The 18,449-nt window shown below is 29.1% G+C and overlaps 1 protein-coding gene across 5 annotated transcripts in view; it reads left to right on the top strand.

The window, feature by feature from the left end:
• The window catches only part of LOC111627335 (DCN1-like protein 4), a 67,965-nt gene that overhangs the window by 29,195 nt on the left and 20,321 nt on the right, over positions 1 to 18,449 (top strand). The gene's annotated exons all lie outside the window — the stretch shown is intronic.

Below are 18,449 nucleotides of genomic sequence, written 5' to 3'. Positions count from 1 at the left end.
TGTGACATAATAATAATTATAATCTTCTACATTCAAAGAACACCAGGATGAAATCAACACGTACCTTAAACCTGTTACTNCACCCCAAACATCTCAAATGGTTGGAGGCTATGGAGATATTTAGAGCAGAACACAACACAACATGCATTAATTTTAAAGAAGACATAGCCCTTTCAACAGCATGGCAGATCCTGCTAGATGATAACATTTAAAAGTTTATGTCAAAAGTAATGCAATGTGCATGCACTGTACACAAAACATCACTCTTTTCTTTTTAAATCGGCTCGAAGGTTGTCACGTGCGATGATTCAAATGATAAACAGCTCAAAAGAAGGTATTCGATTCTCAACGTCCGGCTTAGTATTTATAGAAAAAGCCTGAGGAAGAGCCCAGAAAGGGTGTCGAAAATGTTTGCTGATATATAACACAATCACTCTGGTTACAAGGTTAAAAGTAAGAGTTATTTTTAACACTTGACTTTGATATCAACATTTGCATATTTTTGTTAACATAATTATAATTAAGTTTTAGTTTTACAGATAATCTTGTAGAGAAATATTTTTTCAGTAAATTCTGCAAGAAATGTGAAAATGAATATCTTACGATTGATGTATACGGAGTGCACAGTAAAGTCCTAAGTTACTCGAATAACTTCTAAACAAAGATAGCTAGAGCCGTGGAAGTAAAGTATCGGTTTATGATAAAGTGACAATACACTACTGGAAGAGATCCACAGCAGCATCCATAGTACTGCTGTCATTCTCATCTGGCTAATACTAACTTTTTCAATTGATATTCTTGTGACTAGATATAAAAAGAATAAACTTACTAGCTCATAAAATATATATCATATATTGATCTAATCATTATTTTATAATCATAATTAAATTCTTTGTGTTCTAAATATTCAATAAATTTATATAAATTTATTGAATATTTATTAATTTTTGTACTAAATATTAGACACCAGATTATACATTATAAAGCTTGCATTAAAAGTTAACATATAAAAATACTTTCACATAATTTTCTTTAATCTAATAATTTTAAATCTGTCATTTAACACATTAACTACATTAACATAATTGAAAAATTTTCATGTCCTCTGGTCCATTCTCTCTTTTTCTATAGATTTATGTTTATTTTCATATTGGAAAATCCAAGTTTGCTCTTTGAATTGATATTTTTAAGATATTTATGCTACTTTTGAAACTTTTGTTTGAGGTACAATCTATATGCCTTGAGGATTGACTATTGAATTAACAAATATATCTCAAATACTTATGCATGTCAAATACTGTGCCTCATTTGCATGTTTATTTTGCATTATTTTTAAACTACATTTACAACAAAAATGCTCTGTGAGGTACTGCCTTTAGTCCATGGAGCGTATTGTTTAATTGGTCATTGAGACACAATCTCTGTATCTTGAAGCACCAGGAAAATTTTTTAGAGACTAACACCTTGTGATAGTTAATATATTAACGTATCATAATTACTTTTAGCTGTCCTGTATCTGAATTTTCTGAAGGTTATTATAGAAGAATTGCCAAGCAGCTGAAAAGTTTTTGCAATCTTTGACATTGAGACATTCTCTCTTTTTGGCTGCTTCAAATATCTCTAGAGATTCTAAGGATCCAGTCTGGTCACTATGAAAGGTATCTGAGTTAATTTGGCTTGTTCCAAATTTGCTTTAACTCCCAGTTCTGTTGCTTAGATGGATAAAGCAATGACAGATTTATTCTTTTTGATGTTATACCTGTGTTCTTTCAATCTTTTGTTTAGTGATATGATGTTGGGCTATAAAATAGTTTCACTTCATTAAATCTGCACAGGGTTTATGAAAATTAAGGTTTGTCTACAAAGCAAAGTTTTTGCAAAAGTGTTGCTTCTTATGCCAACGTGTTCTGTAAACTTTTTGCACCTGAAACGTGCCAAAAGTCTGTTTGTTCTTCCTTAATCTTGAGAATGGAGTTAAACAGATGAAAGCTGAGACCAGATATAGAAAGTTTAGGGGCAGGAGCCCCTGACTGATTATATTTGGAGTGGAAGTTGTGTCATTTCGATTCAAAAATTTTCTCCCAGACTGAGTTAGATAGATGACTGCATGACTACAGGAAAAGTATGATGTACAGGGACAAGACATTACTAAAATTGAAAGCATCATGATTAAAAATTACAGCCCAACATTATGATGTTACAAATAATAATTGCTTGCTTGTTTTCTGTTTTACTGTGTAGTTTTAACCTTTTAAATGTTTTATGCATTGTAACATATTTTCACCATAAAAAACTAAAACTTTCTTACTTTAATAAGAAATTTTATGTTTATTTTTTTAGCTCTCTGGGAGCAGAATTTCTTTATAATGCACAATTGTTAAAATGTCATCAACATATCTAAGAGCACCAATTTAATCATTTGAATTTTTCACATATTTTTAGGCATGTTTTGTGTTCAAAAGCTGCAGAGTGCTTATTGGGCTGCAATTTGAAAAAATTGTAGACCTATAAATTCTCACTGTTGTCTGTGTCTGTCCATTCTTAATCTTGAGAACAGAGTTAGATAGATGAAAGGTGAGACCAGATATGCAAAGCTTTGGGACAGAAGGCCCCGATTAACTATATCCAAATGTCTGGTTAAAATCAAAGTCATGTAATTTCAATTCAAAAATTTTCCCTGAAAGGAATTAGATAATGACTGACACGTCTCTGTTTCTAAAAGGAAAGTATTATGTACAGCGGCAAGGCACTACTAATTTGAGATGGACAGAATATATTTTAAATTAAATAAATTAACAATATGATTAAAAATTGCAGCCATCAATTGACGTCACAATAAATAATTGCTCATTTTATTATTTATATTTTATAGAATTGATTGTTAGATAACTTGGGATAATTAGGAACCTTATTTTATGAGTTTTTAAAGATTCTAAATGTACATTTTTATATAAATCAGTTTAAAATGTATGAACTAAAAGGAAAAGGCTAGAAGATTGGATTATGGAAAAGATGTTCAAACATATTTTTTATACAATTCTGTACTGTATTTACTTTTTAAACTTTCTAAAAATATTTCTTTTTTTTTACTCTCCTGGATGTTATAATGTAGCATGAGAAAGTGTTATAATTATGTCAAATTTGCTCCTCTAGGTATTTGCAAATCTTGATGTTTTGAACCCAAAAAAAGTAAAAGGAAAAAAAAAAATTGTCAGCATCTGTTTCATTTAATATGTTGGGACAGGGTAAAGATTAAGAAATTAAATTTGGCACGGTAACTTGTATATGAGGAGCACTGATGCTATTAAATTTCGAAGTATTGAACTTAGGGATGAGGAAATGTCATATCTGGGCCCTTAGTCTCGAGTTTTTCGTGTTGTACTTGAATTGACATCATTGAACTCACTCGTGTTACTATGACTCATATAATTGGTAGTCTCGAGTTAGACCCATCAAGTGAACTCGAAAAGCGAGCAGAAATATGTCATATCACTTGGTTACGTGTATCGTTAAGCATGATGGGATTATTTACAATGCATATGGGTTTGCGACTGTAATGATTCGACCACTCAACTTAACTGTAACAAGTTGTAAACAAATCAACATGAATTAGTTTACATGTATTACGATAAAAGTTTGTCTTATAGCAATATAATATGCAGAAACAAAATGGAAACCTCCAATGTTTTATTTTAAAAAATAAGCAAAGAACCAAAAGTAATATTAGTAACATATATATAGAAAATAATAAGAAAATGAACAGTGAAAAATTTGACAACGAATTTACAAGAAAAAGACAATTCGATTTGTGGAGAGAATTAGTTGAAAAAAATGGTGTGTTGGAGCTAAAAAATTTGTTGTGTAATGGAAAAAGCAAGTACAGTATTTTAATTTAATCCTTTTTTTCATATAGTTTTCTTTCTTGATCTATTTCTTAAATTGTTTTGTCTNTTTATCAAAAAAAAAAAAAAAAAAAAACAACAACAACAGAAGCCAGAATGTCTTCTAGAACAAGTTTAAAATATTACCACTTTAGAACAATGAAAATTTAATTGTGCATGTTGGACTTCTACATAGATTCAAATATAAATCTGTATATATATATTAAAAGCAAAATGTTCTCTCCTTTAAACATGTGCATTTAAATTTTCTTTGTTCTAAAATGATACGGTAATATTCGAAATCAAGTTGTTCCAGAAGACATTCTGGCTTTTGTTCTTCTTTTTAAATTGAAATTTGCTTCTTCCCGAAGAAGGTTGTTTAAGACAACTGAAAACATTTGAGAGTTAAAATTGCACTGCATGTTAAAGGTCTGAGTAAGAGTACTGCAGTTTATTTCTCTATAAATTTAAATAAAAGTTTGTGTAGGTTACGTAAGTATGAAAGGTTGAATAGCAAGTACATACATTTGAGTTAAAAGTAATTAGTTTTGTATCATTTTTGTGTGCAAAAATCCTTCCTTAATTGTAATTTGGTTCTTTGCCTTTTTCATGACCATCTTTAGATCACGAGACCTAAGCTCATAAAGAAGGTGCTGCAGTTTTACAAAATGGCTACTTTATCTTGGTCACTTGTAACTAATCAATGTAAAATTAATCATTTATTACTGTCTGGTATAATGATATATGCTGCCTGTATCTGTTTATCCAGAGATTTTATAGGAGAATTATTGCTAGCAGGACACATCATTTTACGTGGTATTATCAAAAGAAATGAGCAGAATCATTCTATACATATTTGTGCTCTTTGTGTTAAAAAACATCGGCTTTGACATCTGTCCCACCGGGGCTGGATTTACAAGTAAATTATGTAAGCTTTTGCTTAGGGCCTCGAGTTCCAAGGGGCCATCAAAAATTTTTTCTTTTTATGATTGACTTCTAAAATTGTGAAGGGTTGGTAAGGTGCCTCGCACAGAGTTCAGCAGCTTAGGACCTCAAAATGCTTAAATCCGGCCCTGTGTCCCACACAAAATTACTGGCATTTTAAACTTGAAACAATCCAGATAAAGTAGTTTTGTTTTTAACACCAGAGGGTGCAAATCTGGTGAAAAATGCAAATAAGTAAGAGCTTGCTCAATGTACCGAATACTACGTAGAGATGTTAACAAAATTAAAATTTCTGAATACATGTTTGGTTGATTGATGATTTTACGTGAAACTAAACAGATGCTAAGCTTATTTATTGCATTGTAATTGCATTAATCAAGAACAATGCCTGTACATCGTCACGATTACAGTGGTCTTCATCCAAACAAAATTGCTCGTGTCTAAAGTACAATTTGAACTTGTAATGTAGTGAATGGGAACAATGCTTTAGCAGATTCAAAACTGTAAATATGCACTCTGCGCCAAAATTATACAACTAATAAAAGAAATCCTGTTAATACAATGTTGAAAATACTAGTGTTGCTGTTTTTACGAAATTATTAAAGTACATAATGCCAAAAGACAGTGTTTCTTTTATTAGTTGCATAGTGCTTTAACAAATTCTGCCATTAATTGTATTTATTCTTCATTAATAAATTGTTTTTTAGCAAGCCCATATTGGTCCACAGTGTGGTGACTGAGTGGTGAGGAATGGGGCCCAACATGGATCCCCTGAAAAATTCCTGGGGTTTTTCAACCCGTCCAGATTTGATCCCAGGCAGCCGCCCTAACCGCTTGGGCAACACCAACAATATTTAAGTTATGGGGTAGTATACTGTTTATTCTAATGCAGTTGTGCAGTTTAGTGAACATTATCCTTACATTCAAAACATTTCTATCAATGTTTACAATTTTATTAATTAAAACTAATTTTGTTTTACTTGTTTTCTTCTTATTTTAATTATCTATTTTTCTTTTTAACATTAAATAAAGAAATGTCCACTAACTTTTACTTCTTTTATGTTGTGTTATTTCTTTCATTTTATATTAGTTTGTTTTCTGTTTGCAAATTTCATTTTCTTTATTTTACTTGTCTACTAAGCAAGTATAGCCTCATTAATGTAACAAGAAAGCAACTGTTTCCTATTAAAAACTAATGAGAACATAAAATGCACTAAAATGGCAATAAAATGACGATAAAAGTATATATGCAGTAATAAAAACATGCATTAAAAAATATTTGAAGGATAATAAAAGTTCTAATACAACAAAAAATTACTTTTGCTTGAAAAGTAAAGTGAAGGTATAAATAAGAAAAAATATAAAAACTACACATTAAATTGTATACATGACTAAAAAAATAATTAAAAACTACAATAAAAAGGGGTGTTATATCATAAAGTGTCATATGTTATCCATCTTTTACTTGGAAAAAAACCCTGAGAAGAGGGTACAGCTGCATCCTGCACACTCCCCTAAGTCTACTTGTGTGTTTGTGTACTGTACATACATTAATACATGTTTTTTTTTTTTTTATTTCTGTTCTGTGAATACTAAGAGAGCCTATTTTTCAAGCCCATTGTGGGCCTGGCCAAATCCACAATGAGACGTCCAGGTGATGATGAGAGACGAACCCTGACATACATAAAAATTCCTAACCTGCCAGATTGGAAGGCTGGTGCCTTAACCCTACCTTGGCCATATGGCCATCAGTATAATTTATTCAGTAATAGCTAAACTTTTGTACAAGCTTTGGCACATTACGTATTAATGAGTTGTCTGTAGGAAATTTAAAAGTAAATTTATTGTTAAGCATAGCACCTAGATCATTAATAGTTTGATCATAAAAAAAAAATGTTGTTAATCGCAAAGGTAGGCAATTAGTATGTTTGTAACAAAATTAAATTACAACTATTTACTTATCTATACACCTCTCTGAAAACTGCTCTTGTAATAAACCACAGTACTACTACTCAGACCTTCTAAATGCAGTGCAATTTTAATTTTAAAACATTTTCGGTCATCTTAAATGACCTTCATGACAGAAAGAAATTTNACCAGATATGCAAAGCTTTGGGACAGAAGGCCCCGATTAACTATATCCAAATGTCTGGTTAAAATCAAAGTCATGTAATTTCAATTCAAAAATTTTCCCTGAAAGGAATTAGATAATGACTGACACGTCTCTGTTTCTAAAAGGAAAGTATTATGTACAGTGGCAAGGCACTACTAATTTGAGATGGAGAGAATATATTTTAAATTAAATAAATTAACAATATGATTAAAAATTGCAGCCATCAATTGACGTCACAATAAATAATTGCTCATTTTATTATTTATATTTTATAGAATTGATTGTTAGATAACTTGGGATAATTAGGAACCTTATTTTATGAGTTTTTAAAGATTCTAAATGTACATTTTTATATAAATCAGTTTAAAATGTATGAACTAAAAGGAAAAGGCTAGAAGATTGGATTATGGAAAAGATGTTCAAACATATTTTTTATACAATTCTGTACTGTATTTACTTTTTAAACTTTCTAAAAATATTTCTTTTTTTTTACTCTCCTGGATGTTATAATGTAGCATGAGAAAGTGTTATAATTATGTCAAATTTGCTCCTCTAGGTATTTGCAAATCTTGATGTTTTGAACCCAAAAAAAGTAAAAGGAAAAAAAAAATTGTCAGCATCTGTTTCATTTAATATGTTGGGACAGGGTAAAGATTAAGAAATTAAATTTGGCACGGTAACTTGTATATGAGGAGCACTGATGCTATTAAATTTCGAAGTATTGAACTTAGGGATGAGGAAATGTCATATCTGGGCCCTTAGTCTCGAGTTTTTCGTGTTGTACTTGAATTGACATCATTGAACTCACTCGTGTTACTATGACTCATATAATTGGTAGTCTCGAGTTAGACCCATCAAGTGAACTCGAAAAGCGAGCAGAAATATGTCATATCACTTGGTTACGTGTATCGTTAAGCATGATGGGATTATTTACAATGCATATGGGTTTGCGACTGTAATGATTCGACCACTCAACTTAACTGTAACAAGTTGTAAACAAATCAACATGAATTAGTTTACATGTATTACGATAAAAGTTTGTCTTATAGCAATATAATATGCAGAAACAAAATGGAAACCTCCAATGTTTTATTTTAAAAAATAAGCAAAGAACCAAAAGTAATATTAGTAACATATATATAGAAAATAATAAGAAAATGAACAGTGAAAAATTTGACAACGAATTTACAAGAAAAAGACAATTCGATTTGTGGAGAGAATTAGTTGAAAAAAATGGTGTGTTGGAGCTAAAAAATTTGTTGTGTAATGGAAAAAGCAAGTACAGTATTTTAATTTAATCCTTTTTTTCATATAGTTTTCTTTCTTGATCTATTTCTTAAATTGTTTTGTCTATTAAGATTATTTATTAATCAGAACTTAACACTTCTGATTAATAAATAATCTTAATATAGTGTCTATGCTCTTAATAATTTATACATATAATTTCTCTTTTTCGATGAATTAGATACTTCATTTATTTTTGGAAAAATTTGCTTTATAATTTTATCAATTATGAATTAAAATATTTTTTAGTATTTACTTGACATGAAAAGAAATGGCATCTACTCGTGGTCGAAAACTTCATTGCCTTCTTAAATAACTCTTTCAGCTCTTTCTAATGCTTTGATTGCAATCAGAAATAGCGTATCGGTTAGCCATTTTCACTTTCGTGTAGAGATCTCGCATGCTCAACTCAAAGTGAATAGGAACTCACATGGTGAGATGGGAAAGCATGCGAGTTATAACTGGAGATTACTAATTTGACGTCAGAGCGTGAAATGGTACCCATGACACCTTCACATTCAACACGTTGGGAATTGTAACAAGAAAAACTCAAGACTAAGGGCCCTGGAGTGGGATTGGACTGAATGACAATTTTAGTCGTTAGAATTTAAAATATTTCTAAAAACTTGTCTCTACCTTCAAAATTAAGCCCTTTTTGTCTTTTGTAATAATTAATAATATAAAGTTTTTTATAATATCTCATAACAGATGGTGTGACGGACAATTTTTTAACTTTGAGCTAGTATTATTGTTTTTTTTTTTTAAATGGAAATTTTTATCATAATTTGATAGAATTACTCCTTTTAAGCTTCTGTTAATACTTAATTTTATATTGTTGTGTAATGAAAAATTATTGGCTTTCCTCGAATCTCTTGTTTGAGTGTTGGGAAAGCTGAGCAAGATCCCTTGCCGGCATTTTTTAAATTGAGATAATCTTCTTTTAAAACTTTAAAAATTCTATATCAATTTTTAATGGAACAGATTTTATTTGGAAGACAACTTTATTCTTATTTATTTCTATTACAATTATGCATTTTGGACCAAGAAACCTTGCTGGTCCCTCTTCAGACTAAAATAGCAAACTGTTTTTGATTAGTTTATGTAAATTGATAATATTATATGATTATAATTTTTTTTAAACTTACTTACTTATTGTATTTAGACAGTATTTGAATATGAATTTTGTTTTTTGACATAATTTGTTCCTTTTTTCTCAAACCTAAAATTAATTAGATATAATTTACTTTATAATCAGTTGAAAATTTTTGATAAGATTGTAAATTTAACTTACATTTCCTCGGGTTTCCGTACTCTTAACAATAACATAATAGGCTTATTGACCGACACGGTTTAAATATCTTATTCGTATGGTATGACGTCATTAAGTGTTCATCATACCATACAGATCTATCTTTGTACTATTATTTAAATTAATAGGATTATTATTTTTAATTCTACTTACATGTTTTTTGAATCTTCTAATTTTCTTTACATATTATTTAAATTTTATTTTTATTTATTAAACAATTATTTTTTTTACGTCGATCATACTGTGACGATGTCTCATATTTTAGTGTTATAGCTACTTCGTGTTCTTTAGTTCTTTAAGTTTTCTTCCTGTTTCTCCTACATACATTGTAGGATTTTGATATCGACAAACAACAATATTTTTTTCTACTATACAATGAAGTCCCATACAATGCAGGAGATAAATTCTATGTTATAGGAAATTGCATTATTGAGATGTGCATTATCAGATGGTTTTATGCAAGCTTAAACCTAGGCCTAGAAGTCGAAGAAAACATATACCTCTGGACGACAAAATTAGAATTTTGTATGAATACTAGTCGCAATTTTTTGTCATGTTATAGAGGATTTCTATTCATTTGGTTATTCCTATTTAAAATTCTTTTCAATATATTTTCTTTTGTTATAATCATTATATTATTTTGATCCTGTCTGTGTGATGCAGAACGAAACAAGACTCTATACTGTCATCATTTTGTTTATAGAACTCTTGTTTAATTTCATAGAAATCCAGTGTTTTTAAAGTCTTTCTGAAAGACGATCGGTTCACTTAAATATTGCATGTATGTTGCATAAGCAACAATTTTCATCACACTTAGCATCTTACCAAATTCATATTTATTTAAAAAGTTGAATTTAACATTCTTAAAACTTGATTATATTTTAATTAGAAATTCGTTATTTTTCATTGCTTTGTTTTTTATTATTTAAGTTTCCGCAGACTGGCATATTTGTTTTTTTTACTCCGCAGGCAATATTAAGTTGCATGCCATGTTTTAGTAGATATTGCTCTAAAAATTATCCAAAATATTTATTTAATTACGAGTCTAATACGAGAATAAAGTATTCAAGTATTTTATAGAATAAAGTATTAATAAACTGTACATACCTTTTGCCTAAAATGCTCTCACGATTCTAATATAAAGAATTTCACTTTTTTCTCCTTCCATCAAATTTTATTAAATTAATTAAATTAAAAATTTATATACACAAAAAACACAGAGTTCATCAAGGATGTTTCAAGGTCGTAGTTAAAGTGGAATGTGTCAAATACTTTTACCTTCCAGTGACACACATTTTGACAGATGAAAGCCATTAGTTAAAGCTCTGCACCCATTTTTTTGAGGGACAGTTATTGATTATAATTAAAAAATAATTATAATTAATGATTTAATTATTTACTTACTTTAAATATTTAAATTATGTCCACTTTCCTTTGTATAATTTCAAAAAGTTTGACGAGAATAAATTATTTTTTTCTCTTAATGTAAAAAAAATTGAAACAAAGCATTTACTAATAAAAAAAGCTTTAAATTATAAATTGATTAGAGCAGAAAAATTGAAGAAGTGTTGTTTTTTTTAAACATTTATATATAACTTTAGATGAAAAAGATTCTTTGGAAAGTTGCCATCCGGACGTACTAATTCCGTGTTTAAATTAACATTTTATATAAATATAATCAAGTGCTTTTTTTTGAAAATTTAAATATTCTGATAGAGAACGTCGGAGATAATATTTATTTAAAAGTAGTTTTAATACCTTATGCACGTAAATAAATAAATTTTAGCAAATTATCATCAATTTATATTAAATTTAAGCACTTAAAAATAAACAGAAACTCTCAAATTACTTAATTAACCTTCAGCCTTTTTAAGTAATAAAATTGATACGACCGGTATTAACTAAACTTCCCGACTATTTAATTAAAAAATATTATTTAAAAATGGCTATAAATATATATGAAATTTTAGACGGATTTAAAAATATACTGAAACGATGCTAAACGGCGAAGTATCGGCCGATAAAGTAAATATGTTTTAAAGTAGTTGTGAAATAACATTTCTGTCATTCTCTAGTTACCTTTGGCTTGGTTGTTTGTTTCTAAATATAGTTTTACAACAGAGTTACATAGAGAATGTCCCTTTGCCGTCTAGGCGTAAGCGTTTCATGTGCTATCTTGTCCAGTTAGTAGGACAGTTCTGTAATACGTTACTTCAACACCTTCATCTGCCAGTGGTAGAGTATTTAATAATGGGCGACACCAGGTAGTTGTGGATGTTTAAAACCTTGTAAGAATTATTTCACATTAGATATAACACTAACTTATAGATGAAGAATTACTTTATTAACTATTATATATTTAAGAATAAGTTTGTTTTAATAAATTTTGTTATTTTATTTTAATTGAATTTTTTAAATTTTAGTTTTGTAAGCCAAATTGATTTTTTTTTTCTTTTCTTTTTTTAAAGCAATCTTTTGGTGTTTTCTTTGTATTTTCTCTGTTAATTAATCTACTACACACCTACTACTTAACTTACTACCATTATAAAATATAAAAATTTTAAATTAATTTTTAATTTTAATTAAATCCTAATATTTTTATGAGAACATAATTTTATATTGTTGAAAAAATACATAACATAATTGTTTTTTAATTGAGTAATTGGGTTTTACTGTATCTAGATTTAGCAATACTTAAATTTTGGAGTACTCTATATTGCTTGTATCTAGTAAATGAGTTAGGAGATTGTCTTTAGATGTCAATTGACTTTACTTAACGGACATTGAATTAATTGGTGTTACATAACCACAGTAGCTAAACCGCGGCTTGTGAGCTGCATGCGGCTCTTCTCGATCCTTATTGCAGCTCTCGTATAAGTTTTATATAAAATACAGTTTTGATAGAGGATGTGACTCTCGTATTTCTGATAGGTGATGTATGACTCTGTCGTGACAAGGTTTGGCCAGTTGTGTTATATAACGCTAACTAAAATTAAATTTATTTTTCATGTTTACATCTAATTTTCAAGCAGTCTTTACAAATTTAAAATAATAATCTTCCTTTAAAATTTTCTTGAGGATTAAGGCATCGAAAATACTTGTAAATTTTATAATTACTGTGTTTTTTGTATTACTTTATTACTTCAGTTAAAGTTAATTAATGTCAAAAGACAGTCTTCTACAGTTGCAAACTATATTGATGATAATTGCCATTCTAATATTTAACTAATGCTCATATCTTTTATTGCATTATATGTTACAGTAATTAATAATAAGTAATAATTATTTAATAAATACTATGTTGTAGTTGAATAAAGACAAAAATGTAATTAAACCTTTAGTTTATATTAGTATCATACAAGGAATGACTGTACTTTTAGAAATTAAAGATAAATTGATAATGAAAAATGGATATTGATATTGGTTATTTGAGAAATTTAAAAAATAATCTCTGAATATTTATATAAAAAGATTTATTAACTTTATAATTTTACATTAATTTGTAGTAAAATTAAAATTTCTGAATACATGTTTGGTTGATTGATGATTTTACGTGAAACTAAACAGATGCTATGCTTATTTATTGCATTGTAATTGCATTAATCAAGAACAATGCCTGTACATCGTCACGATTACAGTGGTCTTCATCCAAACAAAATTGCTCGTGTCTAAAGTACAATTTGAACTTGTAATGTAGTGAATGGGAACAATGCTTTAGCAGATTCAAAACTGTAAATATGCACTCTGCGCCAAAATTATACAACTAATAAAAGAAATCCTGTTAATACAATGTTGAAAATACTAGTGTTGCTGTTTTTACGAAATTATTAAAGTACATAATGCCAAAAGACAGTGTTTCTTTTATTAGTTGCATAGTGCTTTAACAAATTCTGCCATTAATTGTATTTATTCTTCATTAATAAATTGTTTTTTAGCAAGCCCATATTGGTCCACAGTGTGGTGACTGAGTGGTGAGAAATGGGGCCCAACATGGATCCCCTGAAAAATTCCTGGGGTTTTTCAACCCGTCCAGATTTGATCCCAGGCAGCCGCCCTAACCGCTTGGGCAACACCAACAATATTTAAGTTATGGGGTAGTATACTGTTTATTCTAATGCAGTTGTGCAGTTTAGTGAACATTATCCTTACATTCAAAACATTTCTATCAATGTTTACAATTTTATTAATTAAAACTAATTTTGTTTTACTTGTTTTCTTCTTATTTTAATTATCTATTTTTCTTTTTAACATTAAATAAAGAAATGTCCACTAACTTTTACTTCTTTTATGTTGTGTTATTTCTTTCATTTTATATTAGTTTGTTTTCTGTTTGCAAATTTCATTTTCTTTATTTTACTTGTCTACTAAGCAAGTATAGCCTCATTAATGTAACAAGAAAGCAACTGTTTCCTATTAAAAACTAATGAGAACATAAAATGCACTAAAATGGCAATAAAATGACGATAAAAGTATATATGCAGTAATAAAAACATGCATTAAAAAATATTTGAAGGATAATAAAAGTTCTAATACAACAAAAAATTACTTTTGCTTGAAAAGTAAAGTGAAGGTATAAATAAGAAAAAATATAAAAACTACACATTAAATTGTATACATGACTAAAAAAATAATTAAAAACTACAATAAAAAGGGGTGTTATATCATAAAGTGTCATATGTTATCCATCTTTTACTTGGAAAAAAACCCTGAGAAGAGGGTACAGCTGCATCCTGCACACTCCCCTAAGTCTACTTGTGTGTTTGTGTACTGTACATACATTAATACATGTTTTTTTTTTTTTATTTCTGTTCTGTGAATACTAAGAGAGCCTATTTTTCAAGCCCATTGTGGGCCTGGCCAAATCCACAATGAGACGTCCAGGTGATGATGAGAGACGAACCCTGACATACATAAAAATTCCTAACCTGCCAGATTGGAAGGCTGGTGCCTTAACCCTACCTTGGCCATATGGCCATCAGTATAATTTATTCAGTAATAGCTAAACTTTTGTACAAGCTTTGGCACATTACGTATTAATGAGTTGTCTGTAGGAAATTTAAAAGTAAATTTATTGTTAAGCATAGCACCTAGATCATTAATAGTTTGATCATAAAAAAAAAATGTTGTTAATCGCAAAGGTAGGCAATTAGTATGTTTGTAACAAAATTAAATTACAACTATTTACTTATCTATACACCTCTCTGAAAACTGCTCTTGTTATAAACCACAGTACTACTACTCAGACCTTCTAAATGCAGTGCAATTTTAATTTTAAAACATTTTCGGTCATCTTAAATGACCTTCATGACAGAAAGAAATTTCAATTCAAAAAAAAAAAAAAAAAAAACAACAACAACAGAAGCCAGAATGTCTTCTAGAACAAGTTTAAAATATTACCACTTTAGAACAATGAAAATTTAATTGTGCATGTTGGACTTCTACATAGATTCAAATATAAATCTGTATATATATATTAAAAGCAAAATGTTCTCTCCTTTAAACATGTGCATTTAAATTTTCTTTGTTCTAAAATGATACGGTAATATTCGAAATCAAGTTGTTCCAGAAGACATTCTGGCTTTTGTTCTTCTTTTTAAATTGAAATTTGCTTCTTCCCGAAGAAGGTTGTTTAAGACAACTGAAAACATTTGAGAGTTAAAATTGCACTGCATGTTAAAGGTCTGAGTAAGAGTACTGCAGTTTATTTCTCTATAAATTTAAATAAAAGTTTGTGTAGGTTACGTAAGTATGAAAGGTTGAATAGCAAGTACATACATTTGAGTTAAAAGTAATTAGTTTTGTATCATTTTTGTGTGCAAAAATCCTTCCTTAATTGTAATTTGGTTCTTTGCCTTTTTCATGACCATCTTTAGATCACGAGACCTAAGCTCATAAAGAAGGTGCTGCAGTTTTACAAAATGGCTACTTTATCTTGGTCACTTGTAACTAATCAATGTAAAATTAATCATTTATTACTGTCTGGTATAATGATATATGCTGCCTGTATCTGTTTATCCAGAGATTTTATAGGAGAATTATTGCTAGCAGGACACATCATTTTACGTGGTATTATCAAAAGAAATGAGCAGAATCATTCTATACATATTTGTGCTCTTTGTGTTAAAAAACATCGGCTTTGACATCTGTCCCACCGGGGCTGGATTTACAAGTAAATTATGTAAGCTTTTGCTTAGGGCCTCGAGTTCCAAGGGGCCATCAAAAATTTTTTCTTTTTATGATTGACTTCTAAAATTGTGAAGGGTTGGTAAGGTGCCTCGCACAGAGTTCAGCAGCTTAGGACCTCAAAATGCTTAAATCTGGCCCTGTGTCCCACAGATCCCCTGAAAAATTCCTGGGGTTTTTCAACCCGTCCAGATTTGATTTGATCCCAGGCAGCCGCCCTAACCGCTTGGGCAACACCAACAATATTTAAGTTATGGGGTAGTATACTGTTTATTCTAATGCAGTTGTGCAGTNGATGAATTAGATACTTCATTTATTTTTGGAAAAATTTGCTTTATAATTTTATCAATTATGAATTAAAATATTTTTTAGTATTTACTTGACATGAAAAGAAATGGCATCTACTCGTGGTCGAAAACTTCATTGCCTTCTTAAATAACTCTTTCAGCTCTTTCTAATGCTTTGATTGCAATCAGAAATAGCGTATCGGTTAGCCATTTTCACTTTCATGTAGAGATCTCGCATGCTCAACTCAAAGTGAATAGGAACTCACATGGTGAGATGGGAAAGCATGCGAGTTATAACTGGAGATTACTAATTTGACGTCAGAGCGTGAAATGGTACCCATGACACCTTCACATTCAACACGTTGGGAATTGTAACAAGAAAAACTCAAGACTAAGGGCCCTGGAGTGGGATTGGACTGAATGACAATTTTAGTCGTTAGAATTTAAAATATTTCTAAAAACTTGTCTCTACCTTCAAAATTAAGCCCTTTTTGTCTTTTGTAATAATTAATAATATAAAGTTTTTTATAATATCTCATAACAGATGGTGTGACGGACAATTTTTTAACTTTGAGCTAGTATTATTGTTTTTTTTTTTTAAATGGAAATTTTTATCATAATTTGATAGAATTACTCCTTTTAAGCTTCTGTTAATACTTAATTTTATATTGTTGTGTAATGAAAAATTATTGGCTTTCCTCGAATCTCTTGTTTGAGTGTTGGGAAAGCTGAGCAAGATCCCTTGCCGGCATTTTTTAAATTGAGATAATCTTCTTTTAAAACTTTAAAAATTCTATATCAATTTTTAATGGAACAGATTTTATTTGGAAGACAACTTTATTCTTATTTATTTCTATTACAATTATGCATTTTGGACCAAGAAACCTTGCTGGTCCCTCTTCAGACTAAAATAGCAAACTGTTTTTGATTAGTTTATGTAAATTGATAATATTATATGATTATAATTTTTTTTAAACTTACTTACTTATTGTATTTAGACAGTATTTGAATATGAATTTTGTTTTTTGACATAATTTGTTCCTTTTTTCTCAAACCTAAAATTAATTAGATATAATTTACTTTATAATCAGTTGAAAATTTTTGATAAGATTGTAAATTTAACTTACATTTCCTCGGGTTTCCGTACTCTTAACAATAACATAATAGGCTTATTGACCGACACGGTTTAAATATCTTATTCGTATGGTATGACGTCATTAAGTGTTCATCATACCATACAGATCTATCTTTGTACTATTATTTAAATTAATAGGATTATTATTTTTAATTCTACTTACATGTTTTTTGAATCTTCTAATTTTCTTTACATATTATTTAAATTTTATTTTTATTTATTAAACAATTATTTTTTTTACGTCGATCATACTGTGACGATGTCTCATATTTTAGTGTTATAGCTACTTCGTGTTCTTTAGTTCTTTAAGTTTTCTTCCTGTTTCTCCTACATACATTGTAGGATTTTGATATCGACAAACAACAATATTTTTTTCTACTATACAATGAAGTCCCATACAATGCAGGAGATAAATTCTATGTTATAGGAAATTGCATTATTGAGATGTGCATTATCAGATGGTTTTATGCAAGCTTAAACCTAGGCCTAGAAGTCGAAGAAAACATATACCTCTGGACGACAAAATTAGAATTTTGTATGAATACTAGTCGCAATTTTTTGTCATGTTATAGAGGATTTCTATTCATTTGGTTATTCCTATTTAAAATTCTTTTCAATATATTTTCTTTTGTTATAATCATTATATTATTTTGATCCTGTCTGTGTGATGCAGAACGAAACAAGACTCTATACTGTCATCATTTTGTTTATAGAACTCTTGTTTAATTTCATAGAAATCCAGTGTTTTTAAAGTCTTTCTGAAAGACGATCGGTTCACTTAAATATTGCATGTATGTTGCATAAGCAACAATTTTCATCACACTTAGCATCTTACCAAATTCATATTTATTTAAAAAGTTGAATTTAACATTCTTAAAACTTGATTATATTTTAATTAGAAATTCGTTATTTTTCATTGCTTTGTTTTTTATTATTTAAGTTTCCGCAGACTGGCATATTTGTTTTTTTTACTCCGCAGGCAATATTAAGTTGCATGCCATGTTTTAGTAGATATTGCTCTAAAAATTATCCAAAATATTTATTTAATTACGAGTCTAATACGAGAATAAAGTATTCAAGTATTTTATAGAATAAAGTATTAATAAACTGTACATACCTTTTGCCTAAAATGCTCTCACGATTCTAATATAAAGAATTTCACTTTTTTCTCCTTCCATCAAATTTTATTAAATTAATTAAATTAAAAATTTATATACACAAAAAACACAGAGTTCATCAAGGATGTTTCAAGGTCGTAGTTAAAGTGGAATGTGTCAAATACTTTTACCTTCCAGTGACACACATTTTGACA

Source organism: Centruroides sculpturatus, unplaced genomic scaffold (assembly GCF_000671375.1).
Source record: "Centruroides sculpturatus isolate CEXI.00-Female unplaced genomic scaffold, Cexi_2.0 scaffold508, whole genome shotgun sequence".
In the NCBI taxonomy this organism is placed as follows: domain Eukaryota; kingdom Metazoa; phylum Arthropoda; class Arachnida; order Scorpiones; family Buthidae; genus Centruroides; species Centruroides sculpturatus.
This window is presented reverse-complemented; position numbering and strand designations above follow the sequence as displayed.